Here is a 15,578-nt window from a genome sequence, read left to right as displayed (position 1 = left end):
TTCTGCCCACCAGAAAACATGTCACCATGGATTATTTAAATTCTGGCACAAATGAAAAAAGGACGAGAAAATAATGGTATCAGAGTAAGCCAGACACTGTGGTGTATTCCAGAGCAAGGACATTATGGTTTAGCAATGGTCCTACCTTAGCTTGATTATTGGTTTTCCTCAAAGCCTTATAGAGAACATCAGCTATTTCTGCTGCTCATAGTCCCTTTACCTCCTTCTTCTGGTTATAGGAACTTACCTCACTGGGGGAAATGTTCTTTCCACACTCTGAACAAACTGTTCTGTAGGGGGCTGCCAGTCATGCCATCCCGCCCTCCTGGACNGTCACAATGGTTATGTTAATCAACATGGTGTCACATGATTTGACCTACTGGAGCAGGCAGGGAAGAGCTGGCTCATTAGTAGGTTGGAAGGACACACTTCTGGGGCTTCATTGTAGTTTTTTATTCCCTGTTGAGGTAGGACACCTTGGAGAATGAATGGACCACACAAAGGAGGTGGTGTCAAAGGCAAGAAGAAAGAAAAAGTTCTTGGCGTCCTCAAGGCCCATTCGACCCTGCCAGTCCTGTTTGCAGAAGTTAAGAGAGTGAGACAGGTTAGATTCAGCAACTGGAGATAAGTTGACATTAGGGTACCCCAGACACCCAGAAAATACAGTTCCTGTTTTGCTTAACTTAGTTAAAATTATGTTTCTATCATTCAGAGGCAAAAAGCTTTGGCAAATAAAGATATTACAGGTTCTGTGTAGCTGGCATCCCACATTTCCCTCCGAAGCTGCTGAATCACATTTCTAACCCCTTTCATTCCTGCCTGCTTCAACAAACTTTCTTTGGGTGCCTGTTAATGTGCCATCACTGGGATAGCACTGGTTCCTACCCTTGGGGTGGGCGCACATGGATATAACAAGGCCTCTTGCAGCATTTATCCATTCCTATGGAATTTGGGTTCTGAACCAAACAACTCAACTTTCTCCATGCCTTGTCCTCCTTTCTTGTTGTCCTCATTCCCAACTTCACACATGAACTTGACTTCTTATCTATCTTTACCCACTTTGGTTGTGCCCAACTCCACCCAGTACCAAGTGCTAAATTCACTGGTCTACCTTGACTCTTGGCCTCTGGGTACCCCCATGTCTGTCTCCAGTCTCTGCATCCAACCTCTCACTTTCTTCACTGCTCTATGCCTCAATTTTACTTTCTGTAAAACTGAAGTATTAATAAAACCTATTTCATAAATCATGGTGAGAATTAAAGGCTTAATGGGTGCCTATAACAAGAAATCAGTACATTGGTTTTTAAAATTTTTTGTTTGTTATTTATTTGTGAGAGAGAGAGAGAGTGAGAGAATGAGTCAGGGAGAGGCAGAGAGAGAGGGAGACACAGAATCCAAAGCAGGCTCCAGGCTCCAGAGACCAACACAGGCCTCGAACTCATGTACCATGAAATCATGATCTGAGCCAAAGTCAAATGGTTAACTGACTGAGCCACCCAGGCAGGCACCCCAAGAAATCAATACAGTGTAACTCAAATTATATCTGATATTTCTAACTCTAATAAACAAGTTTAAATGTAGAGTCACAGTTTTTCATCCTTAGTATTAAAGAAAATGAGATGATGAACCTGATTAGATTAGAAAGCCTGTAAATTCTTAGTTTTTCAGTATTCTATTATTGAACAGAAATCTCAGGTAGACAAAATACATTTTCACGAATTTTCTTTTTGACTTTCCTTTAAGAGAACCCAGGAGAAAATATCCTTAGTAAAATACTGATCTCTGATTTTAAGTAGAATTAAAATGTGCAAAGAGAGACCAATGTGTGTGCGTGTGTGTGCGTGCACATTTGTATGCATACATGCACACACATGTGGAATAGTGAGAGAGAGAACACTATACTATATTTCACAACTAGAGTACCTTGAACTTGTAAAATCCTACCATGTCCTTAAGCCTCTTTTATTTTCAGGCTGATTGCATTCAATGCATACTGAAAGTTTCCACACTTCAAAACCTGTCCAGCCTGTTTTTTCTCCTTGTGAAGAATCCTGTGACTGTATTTGAATAGCACCTGATATTTCATAGTCTCAGGGGTAAGCAGTAATGGCAGGAATGAGTTCTGCTTCTCCAGTTACCTGATGAGGAAGGGTTCCCTCCTTTTTTCTTTCCCCATCACTGAAGGCTTCCCTTTCCTAGAAAAGAGTCTCTTGAAGAAGGCTACACTACATGACATTCCTTGTTGTATTCACCATTCAATGAGTTTCTTGGTTAATAGAAGAAACCGTCAGGTTTGAAAGGGGGATGGTGAGAATACTTCAGAGTTTTTGAGGACATTAGAATGGGTTGATGTGTATGCAACTCTCTAAATCAATGCCTGACATGTTGCTTCTTTTCTGAGGAATATCAGAAAGAAGTAGCTCTTCCTTTTCCAAGGAGTACTGTGTGCCCATTTGAGCCCCATAAATCCATGCTAACCCTCAAAGTGTCTCTGAGATCCAGGCAGTTCGTACTAATGAAGTAGCAGGGATCTTACCTAACCTTTGTGTGTCACCAGTATTATCTACGCATCCAGCTGCTAGTGACATGTCCTCCTGGATGTTTGTACAAGTACATGAGCACTCTTCCTCTCCCGCCTTCTGTACTTGAATAAATAGTACTGTAATCTGGACATTCCAAAGTTGTGCTTTCTTTAAACCAAATAATCACTCTGGATCTTCTTTCCCCCTTCTTTAGCCAGCTATTTCCATGCTTACATGTCAGGGTTCCTTGTCCCTTTTGATTACTGTTTTTCATATATATTATTAATGATATATTGAGGTCAATTGTAGTACTATATTCCCTGATGCGAAGAGCCCCACCTCCCTTCATGTCATAATGTCTGTAATCTGGGTTGCTCATTTGGATCTTAGATGTCTCGGAGGCCTAGAGTCGGCTGGGAAATTCACTTTGTACATCCTAAGTTTGATAATTGGTTCATTTTCATCCTGCATATATGAATTAGGCCCTTATTTTCTGCAGGATGCTGTTAGACTCTGGGATACAAAAATAACAAGTCATACATCTTGCCCTCGACAAAGTTCCAGTCTAATGTAAAGTATATTGTTAAAGACTTCCTAGAGTAAAAGAGAAGTCACATGTTACTTGACTGAATTAACAAGGAAACAGTATTATCTCACAGAAGTGGGCATCCCATACAATGCTTGAAGACTCCAGTTTCCCTTGTTGGTGTTTGTCTTGCTTAAATGGAGTCTCCGTCTGGCCTCATCATCAAGCTGGTGGTAAAGTAGCTCTGCCAATTCTAGGAAAAGTTTCCTAAAACTCCCCCAGGAAACTTCCTCCATTAAACTGCATCTTAATGGACAGGACTCTATCACATGCTCTTTCCTAAACCAATCAGGTGAGAAGGAGAAGGGGATTACCAGAATTAGCTTAAGCTATTTATGTTGGGTAGAATGGATGTTGGGTAATTGCCTTATGACCATAGCAGTTGAATGGGCATACGAAATGAGAAATTAACTATAGTGTGGTATGTGCCGTCCTAGGAATCTCTGAGGTTCCAGAAGGATTGTCTATACATAGATTACCATATTTAATCATTTGTTGATGGAAAAACTTTTTTTTAACTAAGCTAAAAGATTTTCTGAAGTTTGTATGAAATACAAGGATCATATCCCTAATGTCTAACTCTGTGCTTCTTACACTAGGGTAAGGCATTCTCCTCATCAGGGTATTAAGAGGTGCCCTAAGAGATTATGGGATACCCAGAATAAACATGTTGCATCTTTTTGTACCATCAGTTTTACTAAGTGTATTTTTAGAAGAAAATTCAAAGATTTATTATGAAGAAAATTACGAAATCCACAATAAACTATGAGATAAAATCAGTGAACTCAATTTCCCATTGCTAAAATTGCTTTGGGACCTACCCCTGGCCTCGGAAGGTACACATTTTGTCCCCTTTGCCATGTAGTTTACTTGAATGGAATCGTTGAAGAGGGCCAGTCTGACTACATTTTCACTGCTGTGGGAGGGAATGAAATTAATCTGGAATGCTCTCCTTTCCACACAACCATATTTCAATGACTGTGGGCCTTTGAAGATTCTTCTCCAACTCGAACATAATCCAATATTTATGGTATCTGTGCTTTATCACGTAAATATAATGTTTGCACTGTATTTATTTCTATACCACATATCTGAAATTACTCCTTTCAATTCTTTCTCATCTTTGAAACTATATAGTGGCATGTATGGAAATGCCATTCGAAAAGAATGCCAGGAACTATTGACATTCTCAGCACTCTTGTAGTTAATCAGTTAACAGGCTTAAGTATTCCATTGTAGAAATAGAAACAGAGAACAAATCCACAAGGCAAATGAGTTCAAGTCTTATCCTGCTCCGAGCATAACTTGAAGTAATAGAAACGGAACTAGTTTCAGAACGTCCCAAAGCACTCTTGAAAGGGGCTTTAGGGAATAAGCCACTTAGGAGGACAAATATGTCTTGGATAATCCTGCTGCTAATGCCAAGACCTATTTGAGTCAGGTCAGATTAAAATTGAGATGGTTCATCATGTCACCTTCTTAGCACACCATGTCCTCTGCCTGTAGTAGCAATATCTCATATTGAAGCCACCTGATAACCTTTCTAGGTCCCAACTGTTTTATCCCAGTGTTGTTGCTTTTCATCTGAGAATTACCCTATTCCAGTACCGGGCTCATGTTTCTGCCTACTTCTTCCTTGGAAAACACTTCTACTCCAAAGGAGTAGGTTCCAAGCCTTATTATTCTTGGCTTTCTGTTAATTGTAAGCTTTCTTTTAAATGGCACTCCGTTTGGGGCACCTGGGTGGCTCAGTCAGTTAAGGGTCTGACTCTTGATTTTGACTCAGGCCATGATTCCAGGGCCATGGAATCAAGCCTTGCAGCAAGTTCTGCACTGAGCGTGGAGCCTGCTTGAGATTCTCTCTCTCTCCCTCCCCCCCCTCTCTGCCCCTTCCCTGCTGCTTTTGTGCTCTCTCTCTCTCAAAAATAAACATTAAAAAAATAAATGGCATTCCATTTGTTTAAAGAAGTGAGGCTCTCCAAAGATCACGGATAGCTTTTGCATTTCTGTCGACTCAATTGTCCAGTTTATTAAATATCTACTATGAGCCAGGCACTAAGCATTGGCATTGCTATGGTGACAAGGCAGGCACTCATGGAGCATATGGTCTGGGGGTGAGATCCAGCTGCTGTGATGGGGTGCTCACCTGGTTTGAGGGATCAATATTCAAGCTGAGGCCAGAAAGATAAACAGGATTGCACTGGGATGGAGAAGAGTATTTAGAGCTGAAGGAACTGCAGAGGAAACAACCAGTATTGCCTTCTGTAATGAGGCAAAACATGGAACAGAAACCCAGACAAAAACCCTAAAGGGTTATTCAGAGTAACAGAATAATCCTTGCAATCAGATCTCGTCATTTGAATGATTTCCTGATTTAACCATCCTTTTCTCTAAATAAGCAGAAACTTTGGCTCCAATTGAATGACCACAGGGATGTTAGGGTATAGATGAACAGAGGGTCCTAGGTTTCTGTTTGAGCAATTCTCCTAGTTTTCAAGGACACTGGTGTGAATGACACGGGAGTGGCAGGCTTCTTATGGGGACTCTCATTCCCAGGTGTCTCAGCAGATGAAAATCGTCACCCTCCCCACAGTGGGAGCTGGAATGCACACACACCACACTCTTCTAAGCTGTGTGGAGCATGGTGAATAAAGTACCAAGCATCAACCCACTTGGCGATTTCATTTCAATCAATTTCATTCACTGCTTAAACAATATAAACACTATATATGAATTGGAGACTGGTAAGTTGTAGAAGACAGTCCAGCAATCCTTGCACTTGGGATTCTTCCCTTAAGACTTGTTTGTTACAAACAGGATTTTTATTCTCTTCCTTTTAATCCAATTTTACCATGAATGACTTCTCGAGAAGTACTTGAATTCTGATGATATTGTATTGCTTTTCCAGAAAACTCTTTATTCTTTTTAAATAACTATTGCACGCATACAGCATGATGTGTATGTTTGGATAACACAGACAATGTCTGGAGGGGCACGCGGAAAACTGGGCATAGTGACAGCCTTTATGAAGGGGACAAGGGAAGGGCTCTCATTTCCTTCCATAGCATCTTCATGTGGTTTAGATGAAAAGGATTGTTTCTTCAGAGCCAGGGGTTGTGGCTTATCCAGTAGAGCCCCGGCTAGATTATAACCTCTATTCGCTGCCTTAGCCACATGCCATCATGCAGTAAACAACTTGAACAGTCTTACATGGCAGTCCTGAAAATGAGGAGCTGGGGAACCAGGATGGGAGAGAGACTTACATTTCATTCACTGCATAGCCTTTTGCATGATTTCATGTGCATTTTATTTATTTATTTTTAATTTTTTAATGTTTTTATTTATTAGGGAGAGAGAGAGAGGGAGACACAGAATCAGAAACAGGCTCCAGGCTCTGAGCTGTCAGCACAGAGCCCGACGCGGGGCTCAAACCCACGAACCGTGAGTTTGATCTGAGCCATGATCTAAGCCAAAGTCGGACGCTTAACCGACTGAGCCGCCCAGGCTCCCCTCACGTGCATTTTAAAATTAGAGATCAGGGGTGCCTGGGTGGCTCAGTTGGTTAAGCATCTGACTTTGGCTCAGGTCATGATCTCATAGTTCATGGGTTTGAGCCCCGCGCCGAACTCTGTGCTGACAGCTCAGAGCCTGGAGCCTGCCTTCGATTTTGTGTCTCCCTCTCTCTCTGCCCCTCACCTGCTGNAATAAAAGTCATCCAGTGAACCCAACTAAAAACCACGGTCAATAATTTGATGTATTTTCCTTTAGTTGTTTCCTGTCTACATTTACTTGGTTTCACAGTGGAGTTCATGTGCAGTACTGATTTCCTGCTTTTATTTTTACTATGTTTTGTCTAATAGACATTTTTTATGGAGAAATTTGAACACCTTTTCCTGAAGATATACCTATTGCATGCTCTTGTTTTTTTTTTTTTTTNAATGTTTTATTTATTTCTGGGAGAGAGAGACAGTGTGAGCAGGGGATAGTCAGAGAGAAAGGGAGACACAGAACCTGAAGTAGGTTCCAGGCTCTGAACTGGCAGTCAGCACAGAGCCCGATGCGGGGCTCGAACCCACGCACCGTGAGATCATGACCTGAGCCGAAGTCGGACTCTTAACCGACTAAGCCACCCAGGCGCCCCTGCATGCTCTTTGTAGAATGTTTAGGAAATACAGGTAAATGGCTAAGATGTGTTCTATTTTATTTATTTGTTTATTGGTAACAGTTTTATTGAGATTTAGTTCATATTAANGGCTCGAACCCACGAGCCGCGAGATCATGACCGAAGTGAAAGTCGGACACTTAACCGACTAAGCCACCCAGGTGCCTCAGTTTTAATTATTTCTGAGAGAGAGATGGAGAAAGCATGAGCAGGGGAGGTTCAGAGACACAGGAAGACACAGAATCTGAAGCAGGCTTCAAGGCTCTGAGCTGTCAGTACAGAGCCCAATTCAGGGCTCGAACCCACGAACCGTGAGATCATGACCTAAGCCAAAGTCAGACGCTTAACCAACGAGCCACCCACGTGCCTCACAACTCAACAGCTTTTAGTGTATTTGGAGTTGTGTGACCATCCCTATAATCTAACTTTAGGACATTTCATTGTCTTAAAAAGAAACCTTGTCATCCCCTCATTTCCCCTACCCTCCCTCCAGACACCCTCAGTCCTAGGCAACCGCTAATCTACCTTCTATCTGTATAGACTTGCCTAATCCAGACATTTTTATGTCAGTGGAATCATATAATAGGCGATCTTCTCTGTCTCCTTTCACTTGGCATAGTTTTTTCAAGATTCATCCAGTTTGTAGCAGGGATCGGTATTTCCTTCTTTTTCATCATTACTTATTTTTTTATGATAGCTTGATTGTTTGTTCTTAATTTACATAGTTTATTTATTCACATATCACAAAAATCACCCTTTGAATGGGGTGCCTGGGTGGCTCAGTCGGTTAAGCGTCCGACTTCGGCTCAGGTCATGATCTCGCAGTTTGTGGGTTCGAGCCCGGCGTCAGGCTCTGTGCTGACAGCTAGCTCAGAGTCTGGAGCCTGTCTTTGGACTCTGTGTCTCCCTCTCTCTCTGACCCTCCCCTGCTCATGCTCTCTCTCTCTCTTTCTCAAAAATAAATAAAACATTAACATTTTTTTTAAATCACCCTTTTAAAATATTTATTTATTTATTTTGAGAGAGGGAGCACAAGCAAGGGTAGAGGCAGAGAGAGAGAAGGAGAGAGCAAATCCCAAGCAGGCCCCACGCTCAGCCTGACTGTGAGATTATGACCTGAGCCGAAATCAAGAGTCGTATGCTTAACCAACTGAGCCACCTAGATGCCGCCAAATTCACCCTTTTGAAGTACACATTTTAGTGGTTCTTTGTGTAGTCCCAAGATTGCACAACTGTCACCATAATCCAATTCCAGATCGTTTTCATTTCTACAAAAAGAAACTCCATACCCATGGGCAGTCACTTCCCATTCCATCCTCCCAAAACCCTGGAAACCACTAACCTATTTTCTGTCTCTATGGATATGTGGCTTTTTGGTCTGCTTTCTTTTACCTAGCATAATGTTTTCAAGATTCGTCTATGTTGTAGCATGTGTCATTACCTCACTCCTTTTTGTGGCTAAATAATATTCCACTATAGAGCTGTCCACATGTGTGTCCACTTATTAAGTGACATTTGAGTTGCTTCCACTCAACTCTTACATCAGTAATGCTACTCTAAACATTTGAGTACAAATTTTGGGGGGAACATATATTTTCAGTTCTTTTGGGAATATACCTCATTTTTTTTATTGCTAAATAACATTACATTAGGTAGGTATACCATGCTTTTTCTTATTCTATTCATCAGCTGATAGACATACGGGTTGCTTCCACCGTTCGGTTATTATGAGCAGCGTTGCTATGAACATCTGTGTACAAGTTGGGTTGTTTTAACTATTTAGTTTTGAGAGAGAGAGAGAGAGAGAGCACAGAGGAGGGACAGAAAGAGAGGAGAGAAAGAATCTCAAGCAGGGTCCACACTGTCAGGGCAGAGCCCGACGCAAGACTTGAACTCACGAACTATGAGATCATGACCTGAACTGAAACCAAGAGTTGGATGTTTAACTGACTGAGCCACCCAGGTGCCCCAAAGTTGTTTTTCTTAAACACATATTTTCACTTCTTTAGAGTAGTGAAATGCTCTAAAGTAGTGAAATGCTGGGTCATATGGTAATTCTCTCTTTAACCTTTGGATAGATCGTTGATCTTTTGCACAGTGGCTACACTATTTTACATTCATACCAGCCATGTGTGAAGTTACAGTTTCTCCGTATCCTTCCTGACACTTGTTATTGTTCTTCTTTTTTATTGTATCCATTCTAGTGGATGTGAAGTGGTATACCAATGTGGGTTTGATTTGCATTCCCTAAGGATTAAGGACATTGAGCATCTTTTTATGTGCTTAGTAGGGATTTTATATATATATATTAAACAGGCTTCATGCCCAGCATGGGGCCCAGTCCGGGGCTTGAACTCACAACCCTGAGGTCAAGACCTGAGCTGAGATCAAGAGTCAGATTATTATCCAACTGAGCCACTCAGGTGTCCCTCATATATCTGCTTTAAGGAAATGTTTATGCATACCCTTTTACTATTTTTAATTGGGTTATTTGTCTTTCTGATTGAGTTATAGCTCGTTATATATTCTGGATATAGATTCCTTATCAGATAAAAGATTTGCAAATATTTTCTTCCAGTCAGTGGCTGGCTTTTTTTTACACTTTATTTATGGTATTCTTTTATATACAAAAATTTTCAATTTTGATAAAGTCCAATTATTTAATGTTCTTTTTTATTACTTACGCCTTTCATAGCATATCTAAGAAACCACTGTTTAATTCAATGTCATAAAGATAAACAATTATGTTTTCTTCTAAGAGGTTTGCAGATTTCACTCTTACTTTTAGTTCTTTGGTCTATATTGAGTTAATTTTTGTATATGATATGAGTTAAGAATTCAAATTCATTGTTTTGCACGTTAGTATCCAGCTGTCCTAACACCATTTGTTCAAAAGACTATACTTTCCCATTGAGTGGTGTTGGCTCACAAAAATCAATTGACCATAAATGAGAGGATTGATTTTTGCGCTCTTGATTCTATTTCATTCATCTATGTATCTGTCCTTATGCCAGTGCCACTCTGTCTGATTACTCTAGCTTTGTGGTAGGTTTTGAAATGTGATCTGTTGAAGTTAACAAAACATCCAACTGAAAGCAGCTTAAACTATGTAAGGCCCTTTATTGTTTACATCTCATTGCAAATCTTCCGAATGTGGTCTGTTCCCAGCTTGATTTGAATCTAAACAAAGTCATCAAGAACCCAGGCTTTTACTATACTTTTTTTTTAATCTTTGCTGTCAACACATGTCCTCTTGGTCACAAGATAGCTTCTGTGGCCCAAAGCATTGTGTCTTCATACAACAATATCCCAAGCAGGAATCAAGGAATACGCTGACAAAACTCTTGTATTGTTCCTTTTTTTCAGAGGGAAGTCTTTTCCAGAACTCTTTAGAAAGCGTCACTTTATATCTTATTGACAGATGGGGCGTCCTGCCTTCCCTTAGATCAATCACCATTCATTCCAGGGGTATGGAAAATGAAGTCTCTGAAAAGGGGGATAAATGGTGGATGAACAGACAGCCGGCACTATCTGCTGAAACATATAAATATACAAAGAATAAACCAAAATTATCTGCAAACCCACCAGACTGAGATGCTAATGGAATCTTTTTAGAGTGAAGAGATCTGCCTTAAATTTCTTTGGTGCCAATTCCTTCAGAAGTGAAACTCCTGTTTTCTTCCTCTGTTATTGATTCAGGACCAAATCATGAAGTTCTTTTCTTCATTCCTCTCAAATACTGCCTAGAGCTCTCTGAACTCTTGATCTGAAGAATATACAACTGTTTTCTCAACTCTGTGAAATACCCATAGGCCTTTAGCCTGTAACACACAGCTTTTAGCTTCTTTCTCTTGTCGTTGATAATCCATAGTTGAGAACGAAATGTCACTAATGTCAAGTTTAAGTTAATTTTAGGATAGTAAGATAAAATAAATACCTTTACATCTTCTTTTCTCTCCTTCTTCTTTTTTTGGCATGCCAAACTTGACTTTTATTTTGTTCTTACTGCTCAGGGCCAAATAGTCGAAATTCCTAGCAATAATCCTACCAAATCATTCTGTAGTTTTTAATAATAACAGGAAATGATCTATTTTTTTTTATAACTTATTTGTTTGATGGCCCGAGTATACTGGTCTTGAAAGTTTTTACTACTTTACAAGCCATTATCTTGGCTGATTTCTCTTGTTTTGTTTTACTACAGTTATCAGCACATAGATAGTATGATTGATCTTTAGAGAGTCAATCTTTTTGTTTTTCTTCTATCATTTGTTGTATGGAAGTGAAGGTCCACTGGGCTTCAAGTAACTACTCTTAACTCCCATCAAAAGGATTCTATTACTTTTCATCACAGAACTTCGTGTTCTTCTCATTGCTATTTTATTCTTACTTAAATTGGGTAGGTCCAAAGGGTGGGCATTTTATCACATTCGCTTCCTGGAGAAATACACAAGTCCCAGAGCCTTTTATAGCCTATAAACTATGGTGTGAGGCCAAAGAAAATAACTTATAAATGGAAAAGAAACTGTCCTTCTGTCTCTCAAATTAAGAAGGATTGAAAAAACTTAGCATAGCTCTATCATTTAAGATGCTTTTAAATGCTTTTCCCACTGATCTTCAGCAAATGACCCAGCTTCTCTTTTCTCAGTTTGCTTATCCATGAAATGGGGCCAGAAATGCCTTTCCCCCTTTAAGCTTGGGAAAATACTGTGAGAATCAACTGATGCTATATGTGGGGCTGCCTTTATTTATTTCAAAAATAGGGTGCTATATAGACCAGTGATTATTATTTTAATTTTATCCTTGATGATGTACATGTAAATTAAGTGTAAATAAGAGGTGACAAGTCATGGGGGTGAGAGGTAAGTCACAACATTGATACTATTTCTTCTTCCAAAATGAAGGTCACCTCTTTCCCACTGACATACATGGGCTTCTTGGGAACCAACATCTCCTTCAAGTGCTTTCACCTTGACACAAGATGACTTCTAAAATTTGACTTGGCAAGAGCTTCCAACGGATTAACCAGTAAAAAATGGATACAATGTGGAGTCTAGCATGTTGCTCCCTTTTTTGTACCTCATACAATGAAGATGTATTTTTCCCTTGAGCAAGAAGAATGTGGTTCAGTAAAATAACAGATGAGATTTTTGAGGAAGATGGGAAGGTTTTGTTTGTTTCTTCCTTTTTCCCCCTCTAGAAGTGGAATGAGTTTGCCAAAGAATAGAAGCTGGATAGATGCCGTAGTGCTGGATGTTATTTAGTTTGTAGTGTTTTTTGGATCTTTATGATGCCAAAGAGCCATTCAAAGTCGTGAAGGCAGCTGTAGAACTTCTCCAGCCTCCTGGTCAGCCTTGACCAGGCTATTGGCAATAATGACTGGTTCCTTCCCCTTCAAGATTCTATTACTTCTGCATACTCTCTTCCATCTTCTCCTGGTTGAGTCCAAGACTGAAACATGCTCCTTGCTCTCTCAGCCAAATGGGAAGAGGAGAGAAAGCAGGAACAGAGGGAAGAACAGGACCACCTAGCCTCTGGCTCAAGTGGGATTGAAGCAGAACTTCTCTCCCCCCACAAGCCCTCCTGCCTCCTCGTTGGGGTGGGATGGAGAAAGGAGAAGGGTAAAGAGGCCCCCTGAGTGAGAAGCCTGCCTCTGCACAGTTGCTTTGAAGGGCCTACCTTCACCCACCAAACCTTCACCCTGCTCTGCAGGTTAATGTCCTGTGGTCCTGGCAGGATGAGAGACCCCCTCGACTCCTTTGGCTTAGTTATGTAGACATTCCCACAAGCCTACGCTGAGCCTTTTATTCTCTAGAACTGTCTCTAGACAGCCTAGAACTCTGCAGCTGTCACCTAGATGGACTTCCCTGGCCCCTTACTGCTCAAGCATCCCTTTCTTTCATTTTACCTGAGCTCCACAAATCTGGGATCTTTCTTGTCATAGATCCTTAGTTCTTATTGCTCTCCTGCCTTGGAGGGCTATTTGTGTCTCCTCCTCTATCACCTAGCTCTCTTCCACTCACCCCTCTGTCTCAGCTGCAGTGCCACATCCTCAGGGCCGCACTCTGACCACCCCCTCCCTGACATCCCACATTACATGTCTCCTTTATAACCCCTGTGGCAGTGCCTGCTTCCTCTGTATTTCTTCTTCACTTGTCTGCCTTCTCCACTCGACTCTAAGACCCACTTAGACAGAGATCATCTCTGTTTTGTAACAGTGCATTCTAAGTACTTAGTTCCCCACCTGACACATAATGCAGACTCAGTTCATAATTTTTTTCTTAATGGACAAGAGTATGTATTTGAGGAATGGATGAACTTCTTTCAGTATTCACTGTCGAGACAAACAGTCATTCATTTGTCAGTTCAATGAAAAGTTATTGATTGCCTGGTATGTGCCAGCCACTGGGGACACACATATGAATAAGACCCTTCCCCTACTTCCACCAGTGGTTTCTGAATGGGGGAAGTAGCTATCACCATACCTAGGGGCATTCAAATACTGTGGCGGTGCTTTTGTTGTTGACGTCATAATGATTGGGAGCACTCCTGGGATGTAGTGGGCAGAGCCCAAGGTCACAAAACATTTTCCAATGCATGGGGTACTCCGGAATAGGGAGAAATCGTCCAGCCACCCCACCCTCATCTCCCCTGCAGGGATTCCTTCAGCTTACAGTCTAATGGAGAAAAGAGGAGAAAGGAGAACTATCTTGCCACAAGAGAGACTTTGTAGCAGTGCATGGCCCAAGAGAGACCTCAGTATTCCACCTTGGAGTCATCATGGGAATTTCTTTAATGTGACAAAGGCTTCACCCCAACTAAGAAGTCTCTAATTTAAATGAAATGATGGGGTGCCTGGGTAACTCAGTCGCTTAAGCATCGGACTTCAGCTCAGGTCATCATCTTGCATTCATGAGTTCGAGCCCTGCAGCGGACTCTCTGCTGTCAGTGCAGAGCCTGCTTTGGGTTTTCTGTCTCCTCCCTCTGTCCCTCCCCCACTCTTGCTCTCTCACTCTCTCTCAAAAATAAATAAACATTTAAAAAAAATAAAAATAAAAGAAATGAAATGATAAAATCAAAAATTAAAGTACTAAAATATAGTTTCTGATGAAAATCACTATTCCCCATTTTTATGATATATCACAAAAAGATAGGTGAAATTAATAGAAAACGACATTCCAGTTCTTTCTCAAAGGGCTTTGAGTCGATTATAGCTCTTCGTGAATGCATGAAAACCATTATAGAATGATTATTGCCTCCTTCCCCAATCTGTCTTTCGGGGAGAATATATCAAGAGGAAAGAAATTTCCCCCAATGAAAGTCATGTGAGAGGAAGACCAGAGTGTAGTATTTAACTAGACAAGGGGTCATCAATCTTTGCATTCCTCACATGTTGGGCAGGAGAGTTGATCTGGCGGGGGGTGGGTAGTGCGTCCTGGGCATTGTAGGATGTGAAGCAGGATTTCTGGCCTCGACCCACTAGACATCAGTAGCCTCCTCTCTCTCGGCTGTGACAACCAAAAATGTCTCCACACATTGCCCAATGTTGCAGAGGGAGGGATGCAAAATTGCCCCTGATTGAGTGCCGTTGAACTAGACCTTGTTTTCATTCCCCTCAGGCCCAGTGTCAGACATTAAGGGTCTATCAGAATTTAGCCATACTGGCTTTTTAGATGCATAGAGAGTGCAGTTTAAAAATGTCTGCTGAAAGTGAGTTCTGTCTTTCTGATGGGCAGAGGGGACCATTGGAAGCTGCTATGTTACCAGCTGGCTATCTCTTTCAAGAGACAGGAGTCGGCATTTTGTGTTGTCTTTCTGGCATTGTGCTCTTCTTCCTGCTAATTGCTCAAAGGAGAACCTTCAGGAGCCTCAGGGATAATGACAATTTCTCTTTTACCTCCGTAGCTGAACTCCCAGGTGTATGAGTAATGCTGTCACCTGAAGCATCTTTTTAAGTCTCCAGAGAGAACTGCAGGAAATTACAGTGTATTGCAGAGAACTCTGATGCTAAAGAGGAAGGAAAGTCCTCTCCAAGAAAGAAAGAAAGAAAGAAAGAAAGAAAGAAAGAAAGAAAGAAAGAAAGAGAGAAAGAAAGAAAGAAGGAAGGAAGGAAGGAAGGGAGGAAGGAAGGAGAAGGAAGGAAGGAGGAAAGAAAAAGAAAGAAAGGAAGGAAGAAAAGAAAAAGAAAGGAAGGAAGGAAGGAAAGAAAGAAAGGAAGGAAGGAGGAAAGAAAAAGAAAGGAAGGAAGGAAGAAAAGAAAAAGAAAAGAAAGAAAGAAAGAAAGAAAGAAAGAAAGAAAGAAAGAAAGAAA

General features: G+C 41.0%; 1 protein-coding gene across 6 annotated transcripts in view; it reads right to left on the bottom strand.

Moving 5' to 3' along the window:
• Positions 1–488: 488 nt before the first annotated feature.
• LOC144236958 (uncharacterized) overlaps positions 489–15,578 on the bottom strand; it is a 37,034-nt gene continuing 21,944 nt past the window's right edge. For 3 of the 6 annotated variants that reach the window (XR_013336709.1, XR_013336711.1, XM_077770616.1), the window contains one exon: positions 489–574. The gene's annotated coding sequence lies outside the window, so the exon portion shown is untranslated. Of the gene's footprint in view, positions 575–5,254; positions 5,343–10,703; positions 10,757–15,578 lie in introns of those variants that run through there. The other 3 variants (XR_013336710.1, XR_013336712.1, XM_077770618.1) reach the window with 2 other exon arrangements.

This window comes from Crocuta crocuta, unplaced genomic scaffold (genome assembly GCF_008692635.1).
Source record: "Crocuta crocuta isolate KB4526 unplaced genomic scaffold, BGI_CrCroc_1.0 scaffold126, whole genome shotgun sequence".
Lineage (NCBI taxonomy): Eukaryota > Metazoa > Chordata > Mammalia > Carnivora > Hyaenidae > Crocuta > Crocuta crocuta.
This window is presented reverse-complemented; position numbering and strand designations above follow the sequence as displayed.